This window comes from Podarcis cretensis (assembly GCF_951804945.1).
Source record: "Podarcis cretensis genome assembly, chromosome: 8".
Classification (NCBI taxonomy): Eukaryota; Metazoa; Chordata; class Lepidosauria; order Squamata; family Lacertidae; genus Podarcis; species Podarcis cretensis.
Genome location: NC_137177.1, coordinates 65,573,423 through 65,598,253, shown reverse-complemented (window position 1 = coordinate 65,598,253; position 24,831 = coordinate 65,573,423).

The following is a 24,831-nucleotide window of genomic DNA, read 5'->3' as shown; positions in this document are numbered from 1 at the left end:
TAATTTATCCAGTTCTGCATAGTCTGTCATTTTTAGTCTCCATTCTTCTATCGTCGGTATTTCCTCTTGTTTCCACTTCTGGGCCAACAGGATTCTGGCTGCCGTTACCGCATACTGGAAAAGCTTACAGTCCTTTCTTCTGATGTCCTTTCCTACCATACCTAAGAGAAAAGCTTCGGGTTTTTTCACAAAAGTATATCTTAACATTTTTTTCAACTCATTATATATCATTTCCCAAAAACTTTTCACTTTCTTACATTCCCACCACTGATGAAAGAATGTCCCTTCCTTATCTTTACACTTCCAACATTTGTTATCAACCTTATACATCTTTGCTAATTTTACAGGTGTCATATACCATCTATAAAACAGTTTCATCACATTCTCCTTCAGTGTAGTACATGCCGTAAATTTTAAATGCTCTTTCCACAGTTTTTCCCAATCTTCAAATTGAATATTGTACCCAAAATCCTTTGCCCACTGTATCATTACCGATTTAACCTCTTCATCTTTCGTATTCCATTCCAGCAATATCTTATACATTTTTGACAGAGTTTTATACTCATTATTTATAATGTCCTTTTGGAAACTTGATTCTTTTTCCACATAACCCTTTTCCTTCAGATCTTTTTTAAATATTTCATTTACTTGGTAGTGGTACAACCAATCATAAACTAAATCTTTAACTTGTTCATATGGCTTCAATTTCCATTTTCCTCCCTCATTAGTTATCAATTCCCCATAGGTGGCCCATTTGTTTCTCATATTAATCTTCTTCACACTTATTACCTCTAACGGGGACAGCCAGTGTGGAACTTTTGGTTCCAGTATATTTTTGTATCTCTCCCAAACCTCTATTAATGAACCCCTGAAGATGTGGTTTCCAAATCCTTTATGAACGCTCTTTTTGTCACACCAAAGGTACGCGTGCCACCCAAATCTGTTATCAAATCCTTCAAGATCTAATAATTCATTATTTTCTAACTTTATCCATTCTTTTAACCAACATAGACAGGTTGCTTCATAATACAATCTCATATCTGGCAGGGCAAAGCCTCCTCTTTCTTTTACATCTGTCAGTAATTTAAATTTTATTCTAGGCTTCTTCCCCTGCCAGATATACCTTGAAATCACTTTTTGCCATTCTTTGAAAATTCCTATACCCTTTAGTATGGGTATGGTCTGAAATAGAAATAACATCTTTGGTAGCACCGTCATTTTTATCGTAGAAATTCTTCCCCAAAATGATAATTTCATTCTGGCCCACACCTCCAAATCCTTCTTTATTCCCTTCCAAACCGGGATATAATTATTTTGGTATAAATCAATATTCTTGGCTGTTACCCAAATTCCCAAATATTTAACCCTTTTCACCACCTCTATCTCTGTTCGTTGTTGCATTAATTCAATCATATTTTGATCCATATTTTTTACAATCATTTTTGTCTTTCTTTTGTTCAGTCTGAATCCTGCCACCGTACCAAAATTGTCCATCTCATCCAATACCTCCTCTATACTTTCTGTTGGTTCTTCCATAGTCAGTACCAAATCATCGGCAAAGGCTTTAACTTTGTACTCATTTTGACCTACGGTTACCCCCTTTATTTGCTTGTTTTCTCTAATTGCATTTAAAAAGACTTCCAGAACCGTTATAAATAACAATGGCGATAGTGGGCAACCTTGTCTTGTTCCTTTAGATATTTTTATATCTTCAGTGATAACATTGTTCACTATTAATTTTGCTCTCTCTTCTGTATAGATTGCCTTTATGCCATTGAAGAACTCTTGACCGACCTCCATATGTTCTAAATTTTTCAACATAAATTCCCAAATTATATTGTCGAAGGCCTTTTCTGCATCCACAAACATTAGAGTCGCCGGTTTATCACACCTATCAGACAGATATTCTATGACATTAATTATATTTCTTATGTTATCTCTCAGTTGTCTGCCTGGTAGGAAACCTGCTTGATCTTTGTGAATAATCTTTATTAATATCTTTTTCAGTCTCTTCGCTAGGATTCCTGCAAAGATCTTATAATCTGTATTCAGAAGTGAGATAGGCCTGTAATTTTTAACTTGTGTTAAATCAGAGTCTTGTTTTGGGATTAATGTTATATATGCTTCTTTCCACGTTTCTGGAATGTCTCTTTCTTTTAAGATATTGTTCATAACAGCGGTCAATGGGGTCGTCAGCACCTCTTTCATTTCTTTATAATAACTAGATGTGAACCCGTCCGGACCTGGGGCTTTCCCTCTTTTCAATTCCTTTATCGCTTCTTTTACTTCTTCTTTTTCTATTGGGGCATTCAGCTGGTCTTTTTGGTCTGTCGGGATCTTTTGCACTGTTTTCTCTCTTAGATATCTTTCTATTTTCTTCTTATTGTTCCTTTCTTTATTTTTATATAATTGCTTATAAAAGTCCAAGAATCCTTTTCTTATTTCTTTCGGGTCAGTTGTCTCTTCTCCATTTATCTTAATTTTGTTAATTGTATTCTGCTCCTTTCTTTTTTTCAGTTGCCACGCAAGCCATTTTCCTGATTTATTCGCTGATTCAAAGTTTTTCTGTCTTAACCTTTTAATGTTCCACTCAACTTCTTTGTTTATTATCATCGCAAATTGTGTTTGTAAAATCTTTATTTCCTGCTTTATTTTCAAATTGTTGGGTTTTTTGATCAGTTTTTGCTCATAGTCCATGATCTGTCTTGAAATTTCTTTTATCCTTTTTTCCTTATTGTTTTTCTTCAATGCATTCTGTTGAATCAATAGACCTCTCATTACTGCTTTGCTTGCGTCCCAAACAATACTCATTTTGGTACCTTTGTCCACATTATCCATGAAATATTCAGATAGTTTCTTTTGCGCTTTTTCAACCATCTTCGGATCGTCCCACAAATTATCATTCAATCGCCACCTAAATGATCTCTCTTCAAAGCCTTTTAACTCCAATTCTATGGGATTGTGATCTGAGATCACTCTGGCTTGTATTTCAATTTGTTGGATTCTTGGTGTCAGTTCTTTCGAAACCCAAATTTGATCTATTCTTGACATTGACTGATTCGGTTCTGAATAATGAGTAAATTGCTTCTCCAAGGGGTGCCTAAGTCTCCAGATATCAATCAAGTTACAGTTCTTCATCATCGTAAAGAAAGTCTTAGGCAATTTCCCTTCTTTATTCTTTGCCTCTCTTAATCTATCCATTTCCAATGATACCACACCATTCATATCTCCCATTATTACGATTTTTTGATCCATGTACTCAAATAGTTTTTCCTCCAATGATCTGTAGAAATCAGTCTTATTTCCATTTGGTGCGTAGATCCCGACAATTATTAATTTCTCGCCTTGCCATTTGATTTGGACAGCTATGATTCTCCCTTCTTCATCTTTGAATAGTTGGTGAGATTCAATTTTATTTTTGATGTATAAAACAACACCTCTTTTTTTCTCTTTATCCGAGGATATAAATTCATTCCCTAATCTTTTGTTGATCAGAATTTTTCTATGTCTTTTTGCCACATGAGTTTCTTGTAAACAAATAACATCTAAATTTTTCTTTTTTAGAAATTGTTCAATTCTGTTTCGTTTCTTCTTGTCATTCATCCCATTAATGTTCCAGTTCCAAAATTTCAACGCCATTCTTCTTTCAATTAAATAAATTTAATTTTTAATTTACAATCTATCTACCTCTTCTTCTTCCTCTTCCTTTTCTTGCGAGCTTTCCCCATTTTGGTCCTCTTCTTCTCCTAATTCAGACTCCCCCTTCGATCCTGGTCCTCCCTCTGCTCCCTTGGTCTCTTCCTCTCCCATCTGTAGTTCTTTGTATCTCCTCAGAAATTTTCCTATTTCCTCAGAACTGGTCAGTCTTCTTTTCACACCTTTGTAAAAGAACGAGACTCCTTCGGGGAATTCCCATCTGAAGTCTATCTTGTTTTTCTTAAGAGTTTGCACCAGTGGTTTGTAAGCTTCTCTTCGTTTCAACAGCCTTATCGGTATATCTTTAAAGATGATTATGTAATTCCCATCTATGTAGAGTCTTTTCTCTCTATTTCTTTGTAGAATCAAATTTCTCATCTCTCTATCCTTAAATGTAACCAAACAATCGCCTGGAAATTTCTTTGTTTTGCTTGTTCTTATTTTCATTCTGAATGCATTTTGTATTGTTTTTGCAACATCTTCCTCTGGCAGCTCCAGCCACTGCGCAATTTCTTTTGTTAATTTCTCTTTTATGTTTTCATTCTGTACCTCTGGAACTTGTCTCAGCCTTAAGTTTACTTCCCTCTGTCTCAATTCATTCATAGCAATAGAATCTTTTATGTCTTCTTGTGCTTTATTTAACTCCACCATCTCACTCTTTATCTTCTCCTCTTCCCGCTTCATCTCCTTCATCTCCTGTTTTGTCCTCTTTAATCCCTCATCCACTTTTTTTGATACCTCTTTGATCTGTCCTTTCAGTTCATTAACTGTCTCGTCAATTTTTCTGTCCATTTTTCCGATTTTATTATCTACCTGTTCTAATTTTGTCTCCAATTTTTTTTCACTTTGTTTTATTTCTGCGAACATTTTCAGTATTTCTGTTCTAAACTCTGTTTCCTGTTTTGAAGCTCTCCTATCCGTTGGAGTCCCCACCTCTGCCCCCTTTTTCGGCAAATGAGACATCTTTTTAAATTCCAACTAACCCAATAATATATGTTATCTCAGTAGACCAAATAGCAAATATAATCAAAATACAAACGTACAATTTCCAAATAGTCCAAATAATAGTCCAAATAATAGTCCAAATATAAGTCCAAGGTTTTTATAACGATATGATAAAATTGGTATAAAAGCCCACTTTGTAACCAGAGTCACTTCCACTGCCAAAAGACCAACAGAAAAAAACGAAATCCAATTATCTATAAATGAAGGAGATCCAATTGTTGGTAAATTTATTTATCTTCTTGCCCCCACTCGGGCTAATCCGCAGGCTGCCAAAGAGGTAAATATATTATAATCCAGTTAGGGATCACGATTGTAATCCAAGGAAAATGCAGAGTCTCCAAATAAAGTTCCAATTGTAATCCCATTTTTTTAGTCCAGCCTCTCTATAAATATTTATTAGGCCTATGAGGAAATTTTTATAAGTTTTACTGATTTTTATAAACTCAGAAAAAGAAAAGGGGGAAATATCCACAAAGAGGAGATCCCGTGGGAAGCAGTTCTTTCTCAAATCCTAATATATATATGCAGTCAACAGCAAAAAATTCCAGAAAAACAACTTTTAATATTACATTCCATCCATTAGGGGGGTCAAAGTTTGGACCTCGCTTCAACTTTCTGCAGTTTACAGTCCGAAACAAGATCGAAAAATTTCTACAGTTTGCATTCCAAATCAAAAAGAGGAGAAAAAAAGAGGAAATAGTATAAAAGGTTCCAAAATCCACCAAAAAGACACTGAAGTCAAATCCAAACTTTGCTTTGTCTTAGCCAAATACCCTGGAAAGTCAATTAAGATGGCGTCACTGGTTCTTCTTTAACGTAAAAAACTTATTCTTCAGTTTATTAGCATAAAAGTTTATTCCTCAGTTACATCTAGGACCTTCGCTTTGTCTCACAGCTCACCTCCGTTCCCCCTTAATGTTCTCCTTTCCTCTCCTTCTTATAATAGAGTTACTTTTATCCTTTAACTTATTTGAAACAGTTTCTAAAAGTTAGGGGGAAACAGAAACAATAGCCGTTAGCGGCAACTCACTTTCGTTTTCTGGCTCTGCATACCGTTCTGCGTCTTTATAGATCCCAAACGATCGCTGAACTCGGAGTCTTCTCTTTAATAATTCGAGACTTCTCTTAAATTTGTAATCAGATTCTTCCGGATTATAGGTTCAAGTCCGAATTTCTTAGTATTGAGAGCGGCGCGCTGTCTCCCGCAAGCTCGAGGCTTCACTATTCAGCCGCAGCAATGGCTTCCCGATAGCCAGCTGTCCGTTCCGCCGTACTCTTCACCTCCTTTTCGGAGGCTACCTGACGGCCGGACGGGCAGCTAATCGGCACCGCCGGGAACCTGGACCTCTGGACACCCACCAGAGGATTATCGGGAGGTTTTTTAGCCCAAAAAACCTCCCTTTTCGGCCGAAATAGCTAGGGTTTCCCTCCCGGGAAAAATCCCTCGCTTGCGTCGGGTTCGCGCTCCACCGGAAGTCTCTGAAAAGCGGCTAACATTCTCCTTTCCCTTCCTCCCCCACAACAAACACTCTGTGAGGTGAGTGGGGCTGAGAGACTTCAAAGAAGTGTGACTGGCCCAAGGTCACCCAGCAGCTGCATGTGGAGGAGCGGAGACACGAACCCGGTTCCCCAGATTACGAGACTACCGCTCTTAACCACTACACCACACTGGCTTGTTCCATCTTCCATGCAACAGCCCTTCAGATATTTGAAGGTGGCTCTCATATCCCCTCTCAGTCTTCTGCTCTCCAGACTAAACATCTTCCCCAGACTAAATTGGCCATGTTACCCAGCTTCCATCTTCAGTGAGGAATTTGTCACAACAGGTTCCCCACTCCAGGTTTAGTAGAACTGAGTTGTTAGTTTGCTTCAGGAGCTGCATTGAGGATCTCCTCCAGATTCACAGCAATATTCTGCACATCTCTGTGCCCTTCCCCAGCACCATTAGAAACAGAATGAATTGTCCACAACAGTCAGGATTATCAGCTTTGTAAACCAGAGTTCAGTTTCACAATTCAGCTTTTCCCAGAACAAAATTTAGGTTGCTTTTGTGCAATATTTGTCTCTGTCTGTATGTGTGTGGGATGTCATTATTTGTTTTTAAAGCATCAGGTAAATTCAGCAGTTTCCCTGTCTATGTAAATAGCTTGAATTGTGCCAGCCCCTACATAACTTTGGGTGACTCCATTTGCCCTTGGCAGGCAATAGATGCTCCAGGCTGTAGTCGCTAGTGATTAATTCATTTTTGGCAACACATGTTTTCCTCTGTCGAGTGAATTACCATGTACTTCTCGGGCTGCATGACAAATACCTTTATTGATTAAAGTCCTTAAATATTTACACTCCTCAATGACCTTTTCCCTTTAACTAGTTTGTTTTCAAATGGCTGTTTAGTCCCTCTTTGAACAAACATACCATTAAGGCGACATTTTAACTCATGCTAAAACGGGATCCAGGGTATCAGCATCCCAACTCTATGCAAGGTCACTTGGAAGTAACACTTCATGTTTGAATAGCAAAACACATCCATCCCCAGCCATGTCCTCCTGCTGTCATTGGACTCCAACTCCCATCGGCCCCAGCCACTGTGGTCCATGGTCAGGCATGAAGGAAACTCTAGTGCAAAATTATCTTGAGGGTCCTATAGAATTGTAGAATTGCAAAGGGTCCCAAGAGCCATCTAGTCCAAACCCCTTGCAAAGCTGGAATCACAGCTAGAGAATACCTGACAGATGGTCATCCAACCTTGGTTTAAAAATATTCAAGGAATGAGAGCTCATCACCTTCTGATGCCATTTGTTCCATGGTCAAACAGCTTTTACCACCAGAAAGTTCTTCCTAATGTTTAGTTGGAATCTCCTTTACAGTGGAACCTCAGGTTGCGGATGTAATCCATGATGGAGGCACGTCCACAACCTGCAGCATTCGCATCCTGAACCATCGCGTCTGTGCGGGCGCCGGCGCAATTTGGTGTTTTTGCGCATGCGCGAAGCACAATGTGGCACTTCTGTGCATGCGCAAGCGGCAAAACCCGGAAGTAACCCGTTCTGGTACTTTCAGGTTTCCCGCAGTCTGCAACCCGAAAACACGTAACCTGAAGTGGCCATAACATGAGATATGACTGTATTATAATTTGTATCCAATGGTTTGTGTCCTACCATCAGGAGCAAGAGAAAACAAGCTGGCTCCATCTTCCATGTGACAGCTTTTCAGATATTTGAATATGGCTATAATTTCATGTCTCAGTCTTCCCTTCTCCAGGCTATATATTTTCAACTCCCTCAAATCCTTCTCATAAAGTTTGGCTTTCAGACCCTTGATTATCTTGATCACCCTCCTCTGCACACCTTCCAGCTTGTCTGTCTTCTTCTGGGGTGCCCAGAACTGGACACAGGACTCCAGGTGGGGCCTGACCAACACAGAATAAAGGGGTACAACTATTTCCCTTGATCCAAACTTCTGATGATGCAGTCTAAAGTGCACTGGCCTAGAATTGCATTAGCTTTTTTTCTGCTGCTGCGTCATACTCTAAACTCATGGTAAACTTGTGGTCTATTAAGAGCCTTAGACCCTTAGATCCTTCTGGGATGTACTTCTGACAAGCCAGGTATTTTGTTTTTGAGTCCAAGGATGTTGAGACTCTAAGTCCTCAGGTTGGGAGGGCCTAGTGGAAAGAGCTGATTTGTGTTTCCTCTAGACTAGGGCCTGGGAAAACAGGGTTAAAATCCCCACTCAACCATGGAACTCACTGGACCTGTCACTGCCTCTCAGCCTAGCTGCCTTCACAGAGTTGTTGTGAGGGGGAAAGTGTTTACACCGCCTTGAGCTCTTTGGAGAAAAGGTGGGGTATAAATAGGAGAAAGAGAGGGATCTTCATCTGAATAGTTTAAGGGGCTAGGTTTGGGTGAGAGGAGGGGGCACAAAAAAGATAGAAACGTCCTCTGGTTCCACATTTGCAGCAGACAATGAAGCTTGAAGGTGGGGAGTTCGAGGATATATCACACCCACTGTACTCCCAGAGCTGTCAATTGTGAGCATAGCACAAATCATGAGTGGACTCAGTCTCAGAATAAACCAAGCTATTTTCTGACCCCTTTGGAAAATTGCTCAGTTTGTCAAGGTCAACTGCAAGTCAAAGGGCAGTGGGAAGGTAGGGTGGGTCGTCCATCACCAGAGCAGGCTGGAGAGAGCAGACAGGGTGAAAATTGGTATTCCAGACACCTGACATTTCCTCTTTCCTGAAACTTCCTCTCTCCTGATAAAAGAGCCTTTTCTGCACTGATAAGAGTTGCACTGGATTCCTCTTTATGCAAATGGAATGTAGATGAGTGAAAACTGAGGTCCTGGTAATCAGCTATGAATAGAAGGTGTCAATTAACAGAGGCAAACAAAGGGAAATGCATAGATCAGGGTGGAAGAAGGGAGTGGGGGGGGGTGTAGGCTCACTCTCACTTTTCATGATATTAACCAGACTCACGTCACATAGACTGATAAACCAGAGGGGAACAAGAAGATATATAAATGGAAACAAGGAAAGAGAGAAAGAGGTGGGAGGGTATATAAATGAGGACTAGAATCTTGACATCAGCTTGATGTTTCCCCCTGTTGTTTTCAAATTCAAGGGAATCTCTTCTCTTCCCCCCAAGGTCCATGGGATGGGTGATGACTTGGCTATAGCCAGTGGAAGAAGCAAAGCCCATTTGAGTGCTCCAAGGCAAATACTAGGCTGCTCTTCAATAGCACACTGTGGGTGAATCCTGCTTAAAGGCTGGTTCTAATGGAGAACCTCTTAGGGACCTGTAGCCCTCCAGTGATTGCTAGACTCCAACTCCCATCAGCCAGGGCCAGGGTGACCAATGGTGAGGGATGATGGGTGCAGTTGCCTACCAACCTCTCAAGGGCTGCAGGTTCCCCACCCTTGCTGTAGATTAATTCAGTTAATGGCCTGAGGAGAATCGTGCACACTTTTTAAAAGCCAGGTGGGGTGCAGTGTGAAATATTAGAATGGATTCACAAGGACTGAGCTCTGTTATTTCTGTTTTTCCACCATCCCCGAGTAACTAAAACCACATTTGTGAGGAGGTTAGAGGGTCTCCTAACACATCTCAGCACCCTTAACTACAACTCCCAGGATTCTTTGAGGTTGTTTGAAGTGGATTCATAGTACTTTAAATGCATGGTGTGAATGTGCCATAGGACTGATCAAGACTTACCGATTATTTCTCAAACGTACGCAAACTGCTTTCGGCCAACTCTTTGGAAATCACTGAAGTCGCAGTGGTCATAGTTTCAACCATTTATATGCTGCCTAACACTCTGGTTCCCTAGGCGGTGCCCAGGAAGGCTAAGAAGATACAATACAGATCAAAACCATGCTGACCTTTTCTGCACCTGGTTTCCTATGCAGCGCATTTTTTCAACCTAAACTTGCCAGAACTCAGTTCCAGCATCTCTCAGGTGGGTGCTATTGCTATTATAAGAGAACAAGGGAGGTCTTCATGGTGAGTTCCGGCACCTCTTTTTCTAGAAAAAAAATAGCTCTGGTCCTATGTTATCTTAAGTACAAGCAAGTTTCAGCTAAGAATTTGGAGCACGTGCTAAGCAGACTCCTGATTCTTCCTCTGAATTGAAAAGTCAGTGCTTTATCTGCCTGGCAACAGAAAAAGGCACCCAATTCACACAGCACTGACTTTTGATGCAAATGAAAAAGGGTCCCTTTGCACTGCATGGTTGAATTCAGGTTGCTCATGCAAAGGAGCTTCCTATCAAAAGGGTTTGTGGAGGAGCGTTCCCTCTCCCTCTCCCATATATGGTCCCCACCTACACCCACCTTCACCTATGGAGTAGCTTCCGCTCACAAATTTGAATCTGGAGAATATTTTCCCATCCTCAAATCTGTTTAATTTTTACTTCCTTCTGTAAGCAGGCCATTTGCAGAAGCTGAAAAGAAACAATGGATAAAGATTACACTTTTAGAAAGCAAACAAATAAATAAATGTATAACAAGCCTAACAAATTATTAGAAAGAAAGAAAGAAAGAAAGAAAGAAAGAAAGAAGAAAGAAAGAAAGAAAGAAAGAAAGAAAGAAAGAAAGAAAGTTAAGCATGGTAAGGAGATGAAAGATATAAAAAAAGGAAAGGAAACTTGTAGAAAAGAACTGATACAGCAATATTGGACAAGCAGGCCATACCCTATGCCAAAGGATAAATGGACACAAATCTGACATCAGGAATCACAAGACAGAGAAGCCAGTAGGAGAACACTTCAATCTCCCAGGACATTCTATACAGGATCTCAAAGCAGCTGTCTTATTACAAAAGAACTTCAGAAATAGACTTGAAAGAGAAGTTGCTGAATTACAACTTATTACTAAACTGAAAACTATGGAGAGACCTGGTCTGAATAGAGATATTGGATTCTTGTCTCATTACACATGCTAAAGCTATTTTTGGTCATCTTCATACTATCCCTTGCTTTTTCCTGTAGGACTAATTGCAGTTGTTAACAGTCGCCAACAGGTTTACCATACCCATTGAGTCAATCACCCATCTCCTACTACCCTTCTGAGGAAAAACCCCATGCCACCCTTCCACTATATATAAGGGTCTGGTGACTTCTGTTTCCGTGTATCTGAAGAAGTCTGCATGCACACGAAAGCTTATACCCAGAACAAACTTAGCTGGTCTCTAAGGTGCTACTGGACTATTTTTTAATTTTATTTATTTATTTTGATACAGCAATATTCTAAGACAAGACATAGTGGGAAGAAAACTCATATAATGAAAAATGATGCCAGATAGAATTGTATAGAATTTGTTGTCCATGTGACTGTGTTGTTAAATAAGCTACAAAAACCACCAGATAGCCGCAGAGTGCAATGGGTCTGCTTCCCTTCTGAGAACCTGGAGTTGGTGGGTCAATTTATCTGATGAGGCTATAAATAAGTCTTTTGCAAACAGTTAGTAATACCGTACTTAGAAGCATCCTTCGAGCTCAGAGCCACGACTAAGCAGGCAGCTTTTAGCAAATGAGTTACAAGAAAGTGTGGGTGCAAATTTAGAAATAACCATTCTAATTTGAAGTTGGGGAGGCTCATCCAAACTTCCTTCTGTGCTGCATTCCTAGGCACCGTTCCAGCCTTTAAAGCTCCATGTCCGAGTGGTGCTGTTATTGTTTGGTCCTGGCACTTTCCCAAGGAAAACTCATGTTTTGCCACTAAATCAGAGCAAATAGGAATTGGGCTTTTTGTGGATTGCTGTTTGTTCTGTTTCAGCAGGTTTTTCCAGGGAAAGAACCAGGAGCAAAAACAACAATCTTTTAAAGGTTTGGACCCAGACCTGTGCCTAGCAAGGAAGCCTGGATGAGTCTCAATCCACAGTGGGACAAACTGTGACCAGGTGAGCTGTGTGCCTGTTCATTCTGCTATCCAGGGTGCTGACTGCAAATGAGCAACTCTGAAGCCCTGACAGCTCCCCAACTTAGAGTTCTCTGTCTTGAAACCAGGTTTGGATTCCTTCCAGAAGAGGACTCCTTCACACAGAAGCCCATGCTCTCCAAAACAGGCCATTGCATCTTTCTGAGAACCCGTTGTCGTAATCCTGCTTTTCCAAACTAAGGATGGAATGATATTGATGGAACAGGTAATACTTTTGCAGTATGGCAAGGAGAGAGAGAGAGACAAACCTAGACAGCATCTTAAAAAGCAGAGATATCACCTTGCCAACAAAGGTCCATACAGTTAAAGCTATGTTTTTCCCAGTAGTGATGTATGAAAGTCAGAGCTAGACCATAGAAGGCTGATCACCGAAGAATTGATGCTTTTGAATTATGGTGCTGGAGGAGACTCTTGAGAGTCCCATGGACTGCAAGAAGATCAAACCTATCCATTCTGAAGGAAATCAGCCCTGAGTGCTCACTGGAAGGACAGATCCTGAAGCTGAGGCTCCAATACTTTGGCCACCTCATGAGAAGAGAAGACTCCCTGGAAAAGATCCTGATGCTGAGAAAGATGGAGGGGACGACAGAGGACGAGATGGTTGGACAGTGTTCTCGAAGCTACAAACATGAGTCTGACCAAACTGCGGGAGGCAGTGGAAGACAGGAGTGCCTGGCGTGCTCTGGTCCATGGGTCATGAAGAGTCGGACACGACTAAACAACTAAACAACAACAAGGGGAGGGGGGGAGCAAGCTGTTTTATTTTCCAAATTGTTATGATGGGATGTGAGCATTTCTTGCTTCATCTGCCACTACTTTCTTTCCCCTTCACATATCACTTGAAAGTCTTTTTGGCTGCGAAAAAAGCTTATCTGAAGTGAGGGAAGTCTCCCCCTCTCTTAACTCCATCAATCATCTTGATATATAACTCTGTTGTTTACTTGCTCCTGACAGACAGCCGTGCTGCATCCTCCCCAAAACTCTCCAGATTCCCATGTCCTTTGCACAGGCTTCATTATAGGGGTGGGATTGGTGGAAAGGTTCCCAAGCTGTAGGGGCAGAACAGCAAGCCTATCAGTGGCTACTAGTCATGATGGCTATGTTCTGCCACTAGTTGTAGAGGCAGTGTCGATTAGTACCAACTGCGGGCCTCACTTTGTCTGTTTGCAGGTGCAATTTGGATTCATACCACACCTGCAAGTGGGACTTTCCCCTTCTCACAGAGCAGGAAAACTGTGCTGACTGGAGCAGCGGAATCCAGGTTAGCAGGCTTCTCATGAAGCTGCGGAACGAGAGCAGAGTTGATCCTAGGTGGAGGCTGCATAGCGACACATGGCGTCTTGCGACAGGCAAAGGGAGGGTTGAAAGCCACCCACGATTTCCTTCCTGGAGTCTGCTGTGTGCAGCCCCATCAGCAGGGCCAGCACCCACGCACGGCACGGCAAGGTCTGGTTCTAAATGCCACGTCCCTCCTTCCAACCGTTATTAACACTCCAGCAAAATGAGAAGGAGCAATTCAAGTCTTGTTCTCTTTTTTATTTCCTCCCTCCCTCCCTCCTTTTTTTTTTTTTTAAAGAAATGAAGCATTATTATCCCTTTACCTTCCCGATGCTTCTCCCCTTATTAAAAGAGAGAGCCTGGGCTTCCTTTGGAGAATACAAGCAATTAGTTACCATAACAACACCTTTTCTCTCTCCTACTCAACAAAGTTAAACTGCCACCTCTTCCCTGCCAGTGTTTTCTCCCAGGAGGAGCCCCACATTGTTCCTCTTGCAAACACAAAGAGGGGAGGAAAACCTCCCCTAGACAGAAGTCTTGAGTTCTGGTATAAGGCAGCTTCCTGTGGTCATACATTTTAAACAAAGGGCCATACCTTGGTGGTAGAATATTTGCTTTGCATGCAGAAGGTCCCAGGTTCAATCCCCAGCATCTCCAGGAAGACTGGGGAGACACCCCTGCCTGAAAGCTGCTGCCAGTCAGTGCAGGCAATACTGAGCTGGATGAGTCTAAGTTCTGATTTAGCATAAGGCAGCTTCCTATGTTTCTCAATCATAAAATCAGCATCAAAGCCCCTCCGCCTACCAAAAGATCCAAATTAGAAGATGACAAAATACTTGTTTAAGGTTTATCCAAGAGGTTTCACACGCAGAAAGAGAAAGCCCAGCTCCTTATTATAACAAGAGATATGTCTACATGAAAAGTTGTTAGTATTTTGGTACAAATGTCTCCCAGATGTGCATAACACACAAACACATTTCTGTGAGATATTTGTCTTAATCTAATGCATTGTTGGGATGCGGATGGCGTTGTGGGTTAAACCACAGAGCCTAGGGCTTGCCGATCAGAAGGTCGGTGGTTCGAATCCCCATGACGGGGTGAGCTCCCATTGCTCGGTCCCTGCTCCTGCCAACCTAGCAGTTCGAAAGCACGTCAAAGTGCAAGCAGATAAATAGGTACCGCTCCGGCGGGAAGGTAAACGGCGTTTCCGTGCGCTGCTCTGGTCCGCCAGAAGCAGCTTAGTCATGCTGGCCACATGACCCGGAAGCTGTACGCCGGCTCCCTCAGCCAGTAAAGTGAGATGAGCGCCGCAACCCCAGAGTTGGTCATGACTGGACCTAATGGTCAGGGGTCCCTTTATCTTTACCTTTACCTTTAATGCATTATTGCATCTTATTTTCACCAGCTTGTGCATACTTCTCTTTAATGTATGCATTTTTGAACATGTTGTTTGGATGGATTGTCTTTTGAAGATGTGTGAATTTCAGCGATGGTTGTATTATAATCTGTGTGGTGTTTCAGGAAGTCTGGATTGGGTAGGTTGACATTAAAATGCAAACTGAAGCTAATTTCTTCCTGCCATTGCTAATGCCCTGGCCCCTCATGGGCAGACTGCCTGCAGCTGTGCCTTTTTCAGTCCATTGATCTAGTCAGCAAGAGATGCATCCTGCTCATATCATACCCAGGCACCACCGTTCCAGTGTCCTGCAGGGCTGAGGTGGAACTGTGCCCATGGCAGCCATTCACATAAGGTTATCTCTGAGTTCAGTGGCTGAGTCAAGCAATGCATCAAACACAGGTTTACATAAGGAACTTAAGAACCTGCTGGATCAGGCCAGTGGCCCATCTAGTCCTTCATATTGTTCTCACAGTTGCCATCCAGATGCCTGTGGAAAACCCAGAAGCAGGATTCGAACACAAGAGCCCTCTCCCCTCCTGTGGTTTCCAGCACTGGTATTCAGAACCATTCCTGCCTCTGTTTGTGGAGGCAGAGCAGAGCCATCATGGCTAGTAGCTATCGATAGCTTTATCCTCCTCCGTGAATTTGTGTGATCCTTTTTTAAAGACATCCAAGTCGGTGCCCATCACTACGTCCTGTGGCAGTGAGTTACATAGTTAACTATGTGCTGCATGAAAGACTTTCTGATTTCTGAACCAGCAGTCTTGACTGTATTTTAAAATCTAGTGAAAGATCCCCAAGCATCTAGGACTGCAACAAGAGCTTTAAAAGTTCCCACCCCCCTCTTTCATGTTGGTTATGTATGGATTTATTTTTTAACTACCGCTGCCTGTTAGAAATTCCAATCCCTGTGCCTAGACCCTCTCGGTGCAATTATATAATCTTGTTATGTTAGCATGGAAATTAAACACAGGAGATGAATCAGCTAAATTGGATTCATTTATATAGATCCAAACCCTGGTGGCATAGCCGAGGGGACAACAGCCAAAACATTGCAGTGGGGGCATTGGGGCCATGCTGGGGTGGGAGGGGGCTGGGATTTTGAAATGAGCCCCTTGTATATCTTAGGCAGGATAATTGAGGCTGCCTTCTCTTGGTATGTCAGAGTGGATCACAGAAGCTGTCTAAAGAATATTAACTTGTGAGAGGCAAAGAAGAAGGACTGGTAAACAGATTAGCTGACTCAAAAAATGAATGGGTTTTCCCAAATCTGTTGGTCTTATTCTGAATGAGCCAGGGCTGGATTTAGGTTTGATGAGGCCCTAAGCTACTGAAGGTTATGGGGCCCTTTATGTGTCCTGCTGTCCTTTGTCAACAAAAAATTGTCGCTGTTTTTTGTGTTGAATATACAGTGGTACCTCGGGTTACCCCTTCATGGATCACTGCCTTGCCGTGGCGAAGGGGCTTGAAGAACTCAGAGAAGCTATGAACTATGCCGAGCAGGGCACCCAAGATGAACAGGTCATAGTGGAGAGTTTTGACCAAACGTGATCCACCTGGAGGAGGAACCGGCAAGCCACTCCAGTATCCCTGCCAAGAAAACTCCATGGACAAAGACAACAGGCATATAAAAGTTATGACGCTGGAAGATGAGCCCCTCAGGTCGGAAGGCGTCCAACATGCTACTGGGGAAGAGCGGAGGGCAAGTACAAGTAGATCCAGAGCTGATGAAGTGGCTGGGCCAAAGCCGAAAGGACGCTCAGTTGCGGATATGCCTGGAAGCGAAAGGAAAGTCCAATGCTGTAAAGAAAAATATTGCATAGGAACCTGGAATGTAAGAACCATGAACATGGGTAAGTTGGAGGTGGTCAATAATGAGATGGCAAGAATAAATATTGACATCCTGGGCATCAGTGAACTAAAATGGACGGGAATGGGTGAATTCAGTTCGGATGACCATCATATCTACTACTGTGGGCAAGAAACCCGTAAAAGAAATGGAGTGGCCCTCATAGTCAACAAAAGAGTGGCAAAAGCTGTACTGGGATGCAATCTCAAAAATGATAGAATGATCTCAATACGAATCCAAGGCAGACCTTTTAACATCACAGTAATCCAAGTTTATGCACCAACTACTGGTGCTGAAGAAACTGAAATTGACCAATTCTATGAAGACTTACAACACCTTATAGAAGTGACACCAAAGAAGGATGTTCTTCTAATTATAGGGGATTGGAATGCTAAAGTAGGGAGTCAAGAGATAAAAGGAACAACTGGCAAGTTTGGCCTTGGAGATCAAAACGAAGCAGGGCAAAGGCTAATAGAGTTCTGTCAAGAGAACAAGCTGGTCATCACAAACACGCTTTTCCAACAGCACAAGAGACGACTCTACACATGGACATCACCAGATGGGCAGCATCGAAATCAGATTGATTATATTCTCTGCAGCCAAAGATGGAGAAGCTCTATACAGTCAGCAAAAACAAGACCTGGAGCTGACTGTGGCTCAGATCATCAGCTTCTTATAGCAAAATTCAAGCTTAAACTGAAGAAAGTAGGAAAAACCACTGGGCCGGTAAGATACAATCTAAGTCAAATCCCTTATGAATACACAGTGGAAGTGAGGAACAGGTTTAAGGATTTAGATTTGGTGGACAGAGTGCCTGAAGAACTATGGATGGAGGCTCGTAACATTATACAGGAGGCAGCAACGAAAACCATCCCAATGAAAAGGAAATGCAAGAAAGCAAAGTGGCTGTCCAATGAGGCCTTACAATTAGCGGGGGAGAGAAGGCAAGCAAAATGCAAGGGAGATCGTGAAACATACAGGAAATTGAATGCAGATTTCCAAAGAATAGCAAGGAGAGACAAGAAGACCTTCTTAAACAAGCAATGCAAAGAAATAGAGGAAAGCAATAGAATGGGAAGAACCAGAGATCTGTTCAAGAAAATTGGAGATATGAAAGGAACATTTCGTACAAAGATTTCCATAATAAAGGACAAAAGTGGAAAGGACCTAACAGAAGCAGAAGACATCAAGAAGAGGTGGCAAGAATACACAGAGGAATTATACCAGAAAGAAATGGATGTCTCATATACCCCAGGTAGTGTGGTTGCTGACCTTGAGCCAGACATCCTGGAGAGTGAAGTCAAATGGGCCTTAGAAAGCACTGCAAATAACAAGGCCAGTGGAAGTGATGGTATTCCAGCTGAACTATTTAAAATTTTAAAAGATGATGCTGTTAAGGTGCTACACTCAATATGCCAGCAAGTCTGGAAAACTCAGCAGTGGCCAGAAGATTGGAGAAGATCAGTCTACATCCCAATCCCAAAGAAGGGCAGTGCCAAAGAATGCTCCAACTATCGCACAATTGCACTAATTTCTCACGCTAGCAAGGTTATGCTTAAAATTCTACAAGGAAGGCTTAAGCAGTATGTGGACTGAGAACTCCCAGAAGTGCAAGCTGGATTTAGAAGAGGCAGAGGAACCAGAGACCAAATTGCAAACATGCGCTGGATAATGGAGAAAGCTAGAGAGTTCCAGAAAGACATTTACTTCTGCTTCATTGACTATGCAAAAGCCTTTGACTGTGTTGACCATGGCAAACTATGGCAAGTTCTTAAAGAAATGGGAGTGCCTGATCACCTCATCTGTCTCCTGAGAAATCTCTATGTGGGACAAGAAGCTACAGTTAGAACTGGATATGGAACAACTGACTGGTTCAAAATTGGGAAAGGAGTACGACAAGGCTGCATTTTGTCTCCCTGCTTATTTAACTTATATGCAGATTTCATCATGCGAAAGGTTGGGCTAGATGAATCCCTAGCCGGAGTTAAGATTGCCGGAAGAAATATCAACAACCTCAGATATGCAGATGACACAACCTTGATGGCAGAAAGTGAGGAGGAATTAAAGAACCTTTTATTGAGGGTGAAAGAGGAGAGTGCAAAATATGGTCTGAAGCTCAACATCAAAAAAACGAAGATCATGGCTACTGGTCCCATCACCTCCTGGCAAATAGATGGGGAAGAAATGGAGGCAGTGAGAGATTTTACTTTCTTGGGCTCCATGATCACTGCAGATGGTGACAGCAGCCACGAAATTAAAAGACGCCTGCTTCTTGGGAGAAGGGCAATGACAGGCCTAGACAGCATCTTGAGAAGTAGAGACATCACCTTGCCAACAAAGGTCCGTATAGTTAAAGCTATGGTTTTCCCAGTAATGATGTATGGAAGTGAGAGCTGGACCATAAAGAAGGCTGATCGCCGAAGAATTGATGCTTTTGAATTATGGTGCTGGAGGAGACTCTTGAGAGTCCCATGGACTGCAAGAAGATCAAACCTCTCCATTCTGAAGGAAATCAGCCCTGAGTGCTCACTGGAAGGACAGATTGTGAAGCTGAGGCTCCAGTACTTTGGCCACCTCATGAGAAGAGAAGACTCCCTGGAGAAGACCCTGATGTTGGGAAAGATGGAGGGCACAAGGAGAAGGGGGCGACAGAGGATGAGATGGTTGGATAGTGTTTTCGAGGTTACCAGCATGAGTCTGACCAAGCTGCGGGGTGCAGTGGAGGACAGGAGTGCCTGGCGTTCTCTGGTCCATGGGGTCACGAAGAGTCGGACACGACTAAACGACTAAACAACAACAACAACACCTCGGGTTAAGAACTTAATTCGTTCTGGAGGTCTGATCTTAACCTGAAACTGTTCTTAACCTGAGGTACCACTTTAGCTAATAGGCCTCCCGGTGCTGCCGCACCGCTGCCGCGTGATTTCTGTTCTCATCCTGAAGCAAAGTTCTTAACCCGAGGTACTATTTCTGGGTTAGCGGAGTCTGTAACCTGAAGCATCTGTAATCTGAAGCGTCTGTAACCCGAGGTACCACTGTATGCTATATGGTAATTTATGGACCTAATAGGTATCTTAAGCCATTTGCACATGTTGCCATGCAGAATGTAGGCACCCTATATAGAAATGAGCAAACCAGTGATATTTTAGGGAGCAGGCTAGCAGGCGGGGCCCATTACTTGCATCATAGGAGCCTACACAACACAAACCACTGTTGCTGTATGTAGGTTTTAATTTATTTGTTTTTTATCTTCTATTTTGGAAATGTACATCCAGGTTTTTTTTCTTTAAATTTTTTTGGGGCCCCCAAGGGAGTGGGGCCCTAAGCTATAGCTTGTTTAGCTTATACGTAAATCCGGCACTGGAATGAGCCCAGGAACATAGGGCCTCCCAAAGGAGGCAGTGATGGCACCAACCTGATGGTTTTAAAAGAGGATTGAACATATTCTAGGAGGATGTGGAGGCTATCAGTGGCTAGCAGCCATGTAGACCATGCACTTCCTCTATGGTCAGAGACAACAATGCTTCTGAATACCAGTTGCTGGAAACCACAGGAGGGGTGCTTGTGCTTGGGTCCTGCATGTGGGTTTCCCACAGCCACTGTGAGAACAGGAGGCCAGACTAATAATAATAATAATAATAGGTAAAGGTAAAGGTACCCCTGCCCGTACGGGCCAGTCTTGACAGACTCTGGGGTTGTGCGCCCATCTCACTTAAGAGGCCAGGGGCCAGCGCTGTCCGGAGACACTTCCGGGTCACGTGGCCAGCGTGACATCGCTGCTCTGGCGAGCCAGAGCCGCACACGGAAACGCCGTTTACCTTCCCGCTGGTAAGCGGTCCCTATTTATCTACTTGCACCCGGAGGTGCTTTCGTACTGCTAGGTTGGCAGGCGCTGGGACCGAGCAGCGGGAGCGCACCCCGCCGCAGGGATTCGAACCGCCGACCTTTCGATCGGCAAGCCCTAGGCGCTGAGGCTTTAACCCACAGCGCCACCTGCGTCCCTAATAATAATAATAATAATAATAATAATAATAATAATAATTTATTTATATCCCGCCCTACCCAGCCGAAGCTGGGCTCAGAGCGGCTAACAACAACACAAGTAACACAAATCAATTCATTTTAAAATCAATTCAAAATCAAATTAATGGCAACCATTGGGCTAGAGTTCTGTGAGGATTACCAAAGGTCAGGATTACCTTTGGTCAGACTGTGCCTTGACCAAAGGTCTGGTGGAACAGCTCTGTCTTGCAGGCCCTGTGGAAAGATGTCAAGTCCTGCAGGGCCCTAGTCTCTTGTGACAGAGTGTTCCACCAGATCGGGGCCGCAGCTGAAAAAGCCCTGGCTCTGGTTGAGGCCAGCCTAACCTCCCTGTGGCCCAGGACCTCCAAGATGTTTTTGTTTGAAGACCATAAGGTCTAGATGGGCCATTAGCCTGATCCAGAAGGCTCTTCTTATGCCCTCATGTTACCTTAATTCCCCTCCACTGTCTCAGCATAATACACAGCTGCTCTCAGTGCCTGGCAGCTTGCAACCAGGAGTTGATGAACAGGGCAAGTGAACCGGGGCATTTGCAAGGGATTGGTGGAAAAGACAGAACAAGCAGCAAGAGACGGAGGGCAAGGGAGCTGCCACAGTGACCTGCAATGCCCATGCCATGTTTGTTTTCCTGTCTGAGGGCATATGAAGCTACACCTGCAGCAAATTAAAGCTGGTTGCCCTGCTGGAACAGAAGGTAGAGCAATTTGAAGCTGGTCTGTCCATACTTCAACTCATCAGAGACGATGATGAATTTCTGGACAGAGCAGAACAAACTGCCCTGGGCAAGTGATTGGGGGGGGTTTGCCTCCAGGCAGGAGGGAGATACATTTTAGAGTGCTTTGAATGTATGGTGTGGCTGTGTGACCCATAGCCCAGCACAGTTGCATGCCAAAGGCCCCAGAATTAATTTAATAAATTTGATCCTAGGACATCTAGGCATGCAGCTGCTTTGTTGCAGCAACTCCCGTTCTGAACTTCCTCTTATTTCCTGATGCTCCACCGTATTAGAAATCCCAGCTATCTGGCATTAAACAATCCATATAAGGAAGCAGTAGATGGAGCTGGAGAGCAAGCAGCCAGTCCCAGAAGGAGGAACTGAAGAGAAGGGAGAGGACAGCAAGACTTTCCCTACAGTTTAGAATAACTTGGGGAAGGGGGAACTGCATCGTCCACAGACTGCTTTATCCCTCAATGCAGTCATGAATCACACATGCAAGGTGGCCATGGATAGGTGTGGGGAGAATTTTGGTTCAGTTTGCATTTAAAGCTGAAATCTATCAAATTTGCACTTTATGGAATATGAGAACCAAAATTCAGGCATCATTTGAAATGCACATTCATCTGAATTTTGCAAGAGATTCACCAGCTGAACACTATTTGCAAAAATGCATGCATTAGGGTCAAGTGGGCACTAAAAATTTATGAAAAAAAGCATGCAGTTGAATCAGTTGAACTAGATGATCCTTGAGTTCCCCTTCCAAGGGTTGAAATCATCCTGCAGGTGCCATTCCACATTTTTCTGAGTGGGGTGGTAGGCCAAGATTCTGAAGCACACCCTTGAATATGTTCAAGATTAGACAGCCCTTGGTCAGCTCTCAGTTGGGGAGAACAGTGACTCAAACAGCTGGGACATGGGGCTTTTATTTAAAGAAACTCACATACAATTGGTGACGTATGGAAGTGAGAGCTGGACCATAAAGAAGGCTGATCGCTGAAGAATTGATGCTTTTGAATTATGGTGCTGGAGGAGACTCTTGAGAGTCCCATGGACTGCAAGGAGATCAAACCTGTCGATTCTTAAGGAAATCAGCCCTGAGTGCTCACTGGAAGGACAGATCATAAAGCTGAGGCTCCAGTACTTTGGCCAACTCATGATGATGATTAATAATAATAATAATAATAATAATAATAATAATAATAATAATAATAATTTTTATTTATATCCTGCCCTCCCCAGCCAAAGCTGGGCTCAGGGCGGCTAACAACAATAAAATAATACAACATTCTAAAATCATTTCATTAAAATTAATTCAACTCAAATTGATGGCAACCATTAGGCTAAAGTTCTGTGAAGATTGCCAAAGTAGGGAGTCAGGCTGTGCCCTGACCAAAGGGCTGGTGGAACAGCTCTGTCTTGCAGGCCCTGCGGAAAGATGTCAAGTCCCGCAGGGCCCTAGTCTCTTGTGACAGAGCATTCCACCAGATTGGAGCCACAGCCGAAAAAGCCCTGGTTCTAGTTGAGGCCAGCCTAACCTCTCTGTGGCCTGGGACCTTCAGGATGTTTTTATTTGAAGACCGTAAGTTCCTCTGTGGGACATACCAGGAGAGGCGATCCTGAAGGTACGAGGGTCCTAGGCCAAACTCCCTGCAAAAGACCCTGATGTTGGGAAAGATGGAGGGCACAAGGAGAAGGGGACGACAGAGGATGAGATGGTTGGATAGTGTTCTTGAAGCTACCAGCATGAGTTTGACCAAACTGTGGGAAACAGTGGAAGACAGGAGTGCCTGGTATGCTCTGGTCCATGGGGTCACGAAGAGTCAGACACGACTAAATGACTAAACAAAAACAACACATACAAATATGGAAAAGACAGAGAGGGGCCCATTCCATGCATGCTTCCCCATCTCTTGATTTCTCAAAAACTAACTTTGTAAACTGGCTCAATTAAACACCTCCATGATTTCTTGAGGCAAGCCAATATGAGAATATGACCTTTGGGTATGGTTGGAAGAGAAATCCGATTCACGTTTAGAGCTAAATCGATCAAATTTGGACTTTCTGAAAGAAGATGAGAACTGAAACACTGCTATCCTTTAAAATTCACACTTATCTGAATTTTGTGATGCAGTTCTACAATGTTTCACAAAATGCGCCTATCTGTGGAAAATGTACATTAAAATGAACATATTAATGAAATCAATTTACAAAAATGTATTATTATTATTAGGAGGAGGATTCTCATGTAAAAATGTGTATATTAGTCAAAACAGCGCACAAAGTGTTTTTAATTAGGAAAAAATTGCAGTTATGTCTGTGTTTTGAAAAATTATTTTTTAAGAAAGGGCAAAACAATTTGTGAGTGCTCATGGATCCCATCTATTGCGATGTGCATAAATGTGTCTGGTTGAAAGGATTTGTATATGTGTAGCATCTGTTTGGAGCCCTGAATTAAGAGTTTATTTCCATTGGGATATTTTTGAGAAAAAAATAAGCACAGCAACAGGGTCTTCCTCAAGCCTTTCTTTCTCAGGACAGTGTAACTGTGGTCTGCCATGACTCACAGCCACTGATTTCAGGCCAGAACAAGATGAGCTCTGAGGCATAGAGAGCAGGGGGAGGTACGCTCTAGCAGGCTAAGGCAGGCAAGGACCCACAGCCCAGGTGGGGCTTGCTAGCTTGGGGAGGAGGTGAGGGTCGCATGCCTCGTCAAGCCCAAATGCTGCAATCAACTTGCAATCAACCTATAATGTAATCAACCAGTTGGCGTAGGCCAGCATGTCTATAGTATGGTAAAGGTAAGTTAATTTTATTTTCAGAAAGAGGATATTGGAGAGCTGTTACAAGGGGATACAATGAAAGTTAGGGGGATTTGAGGAAATCAGTTAACAATGGAAATGAAAATGAAATTTAAAAGGAATATGTGTTTATAATTTTGTTTCTTTTTTCTTTTCTTTTTCTTTTTTTAGTCTTGTAATGTGTTTTCTTTTGTATGTTCTATATGTTATACTTGTTAAAACCAATAAAATTTTTGAAAATATATTTGTGTATATATATATATATAGAGAGAGAGAGTATGGTAAAGGTAAAGGTAAAGGTAAAACACATATAGGTAAAGGTAAAGGTACCCCTGACCATTAGGTCCAGTCGTGGATGACTCTGGGGTTGCTGTGCTCATCTCGCTCTATAGGCCGAGGGAGACGGCTTTTGTCCACAGATAGCTTCCGGGTCATGTGGCCAGCATGACTAAGCTGCTTCTGGCGAACTAGAGCAGCACATGGAAACGCCGTTTACCTTCCTGCTGCAGCGGTAACTATTTATCTACTTGCACCTGACATGCTTTTGAACTGCTAGGTTGGAAGGAGCTGGGACCGAACAACGGGAGCTCACCCCATCACAGGGATTCAAGC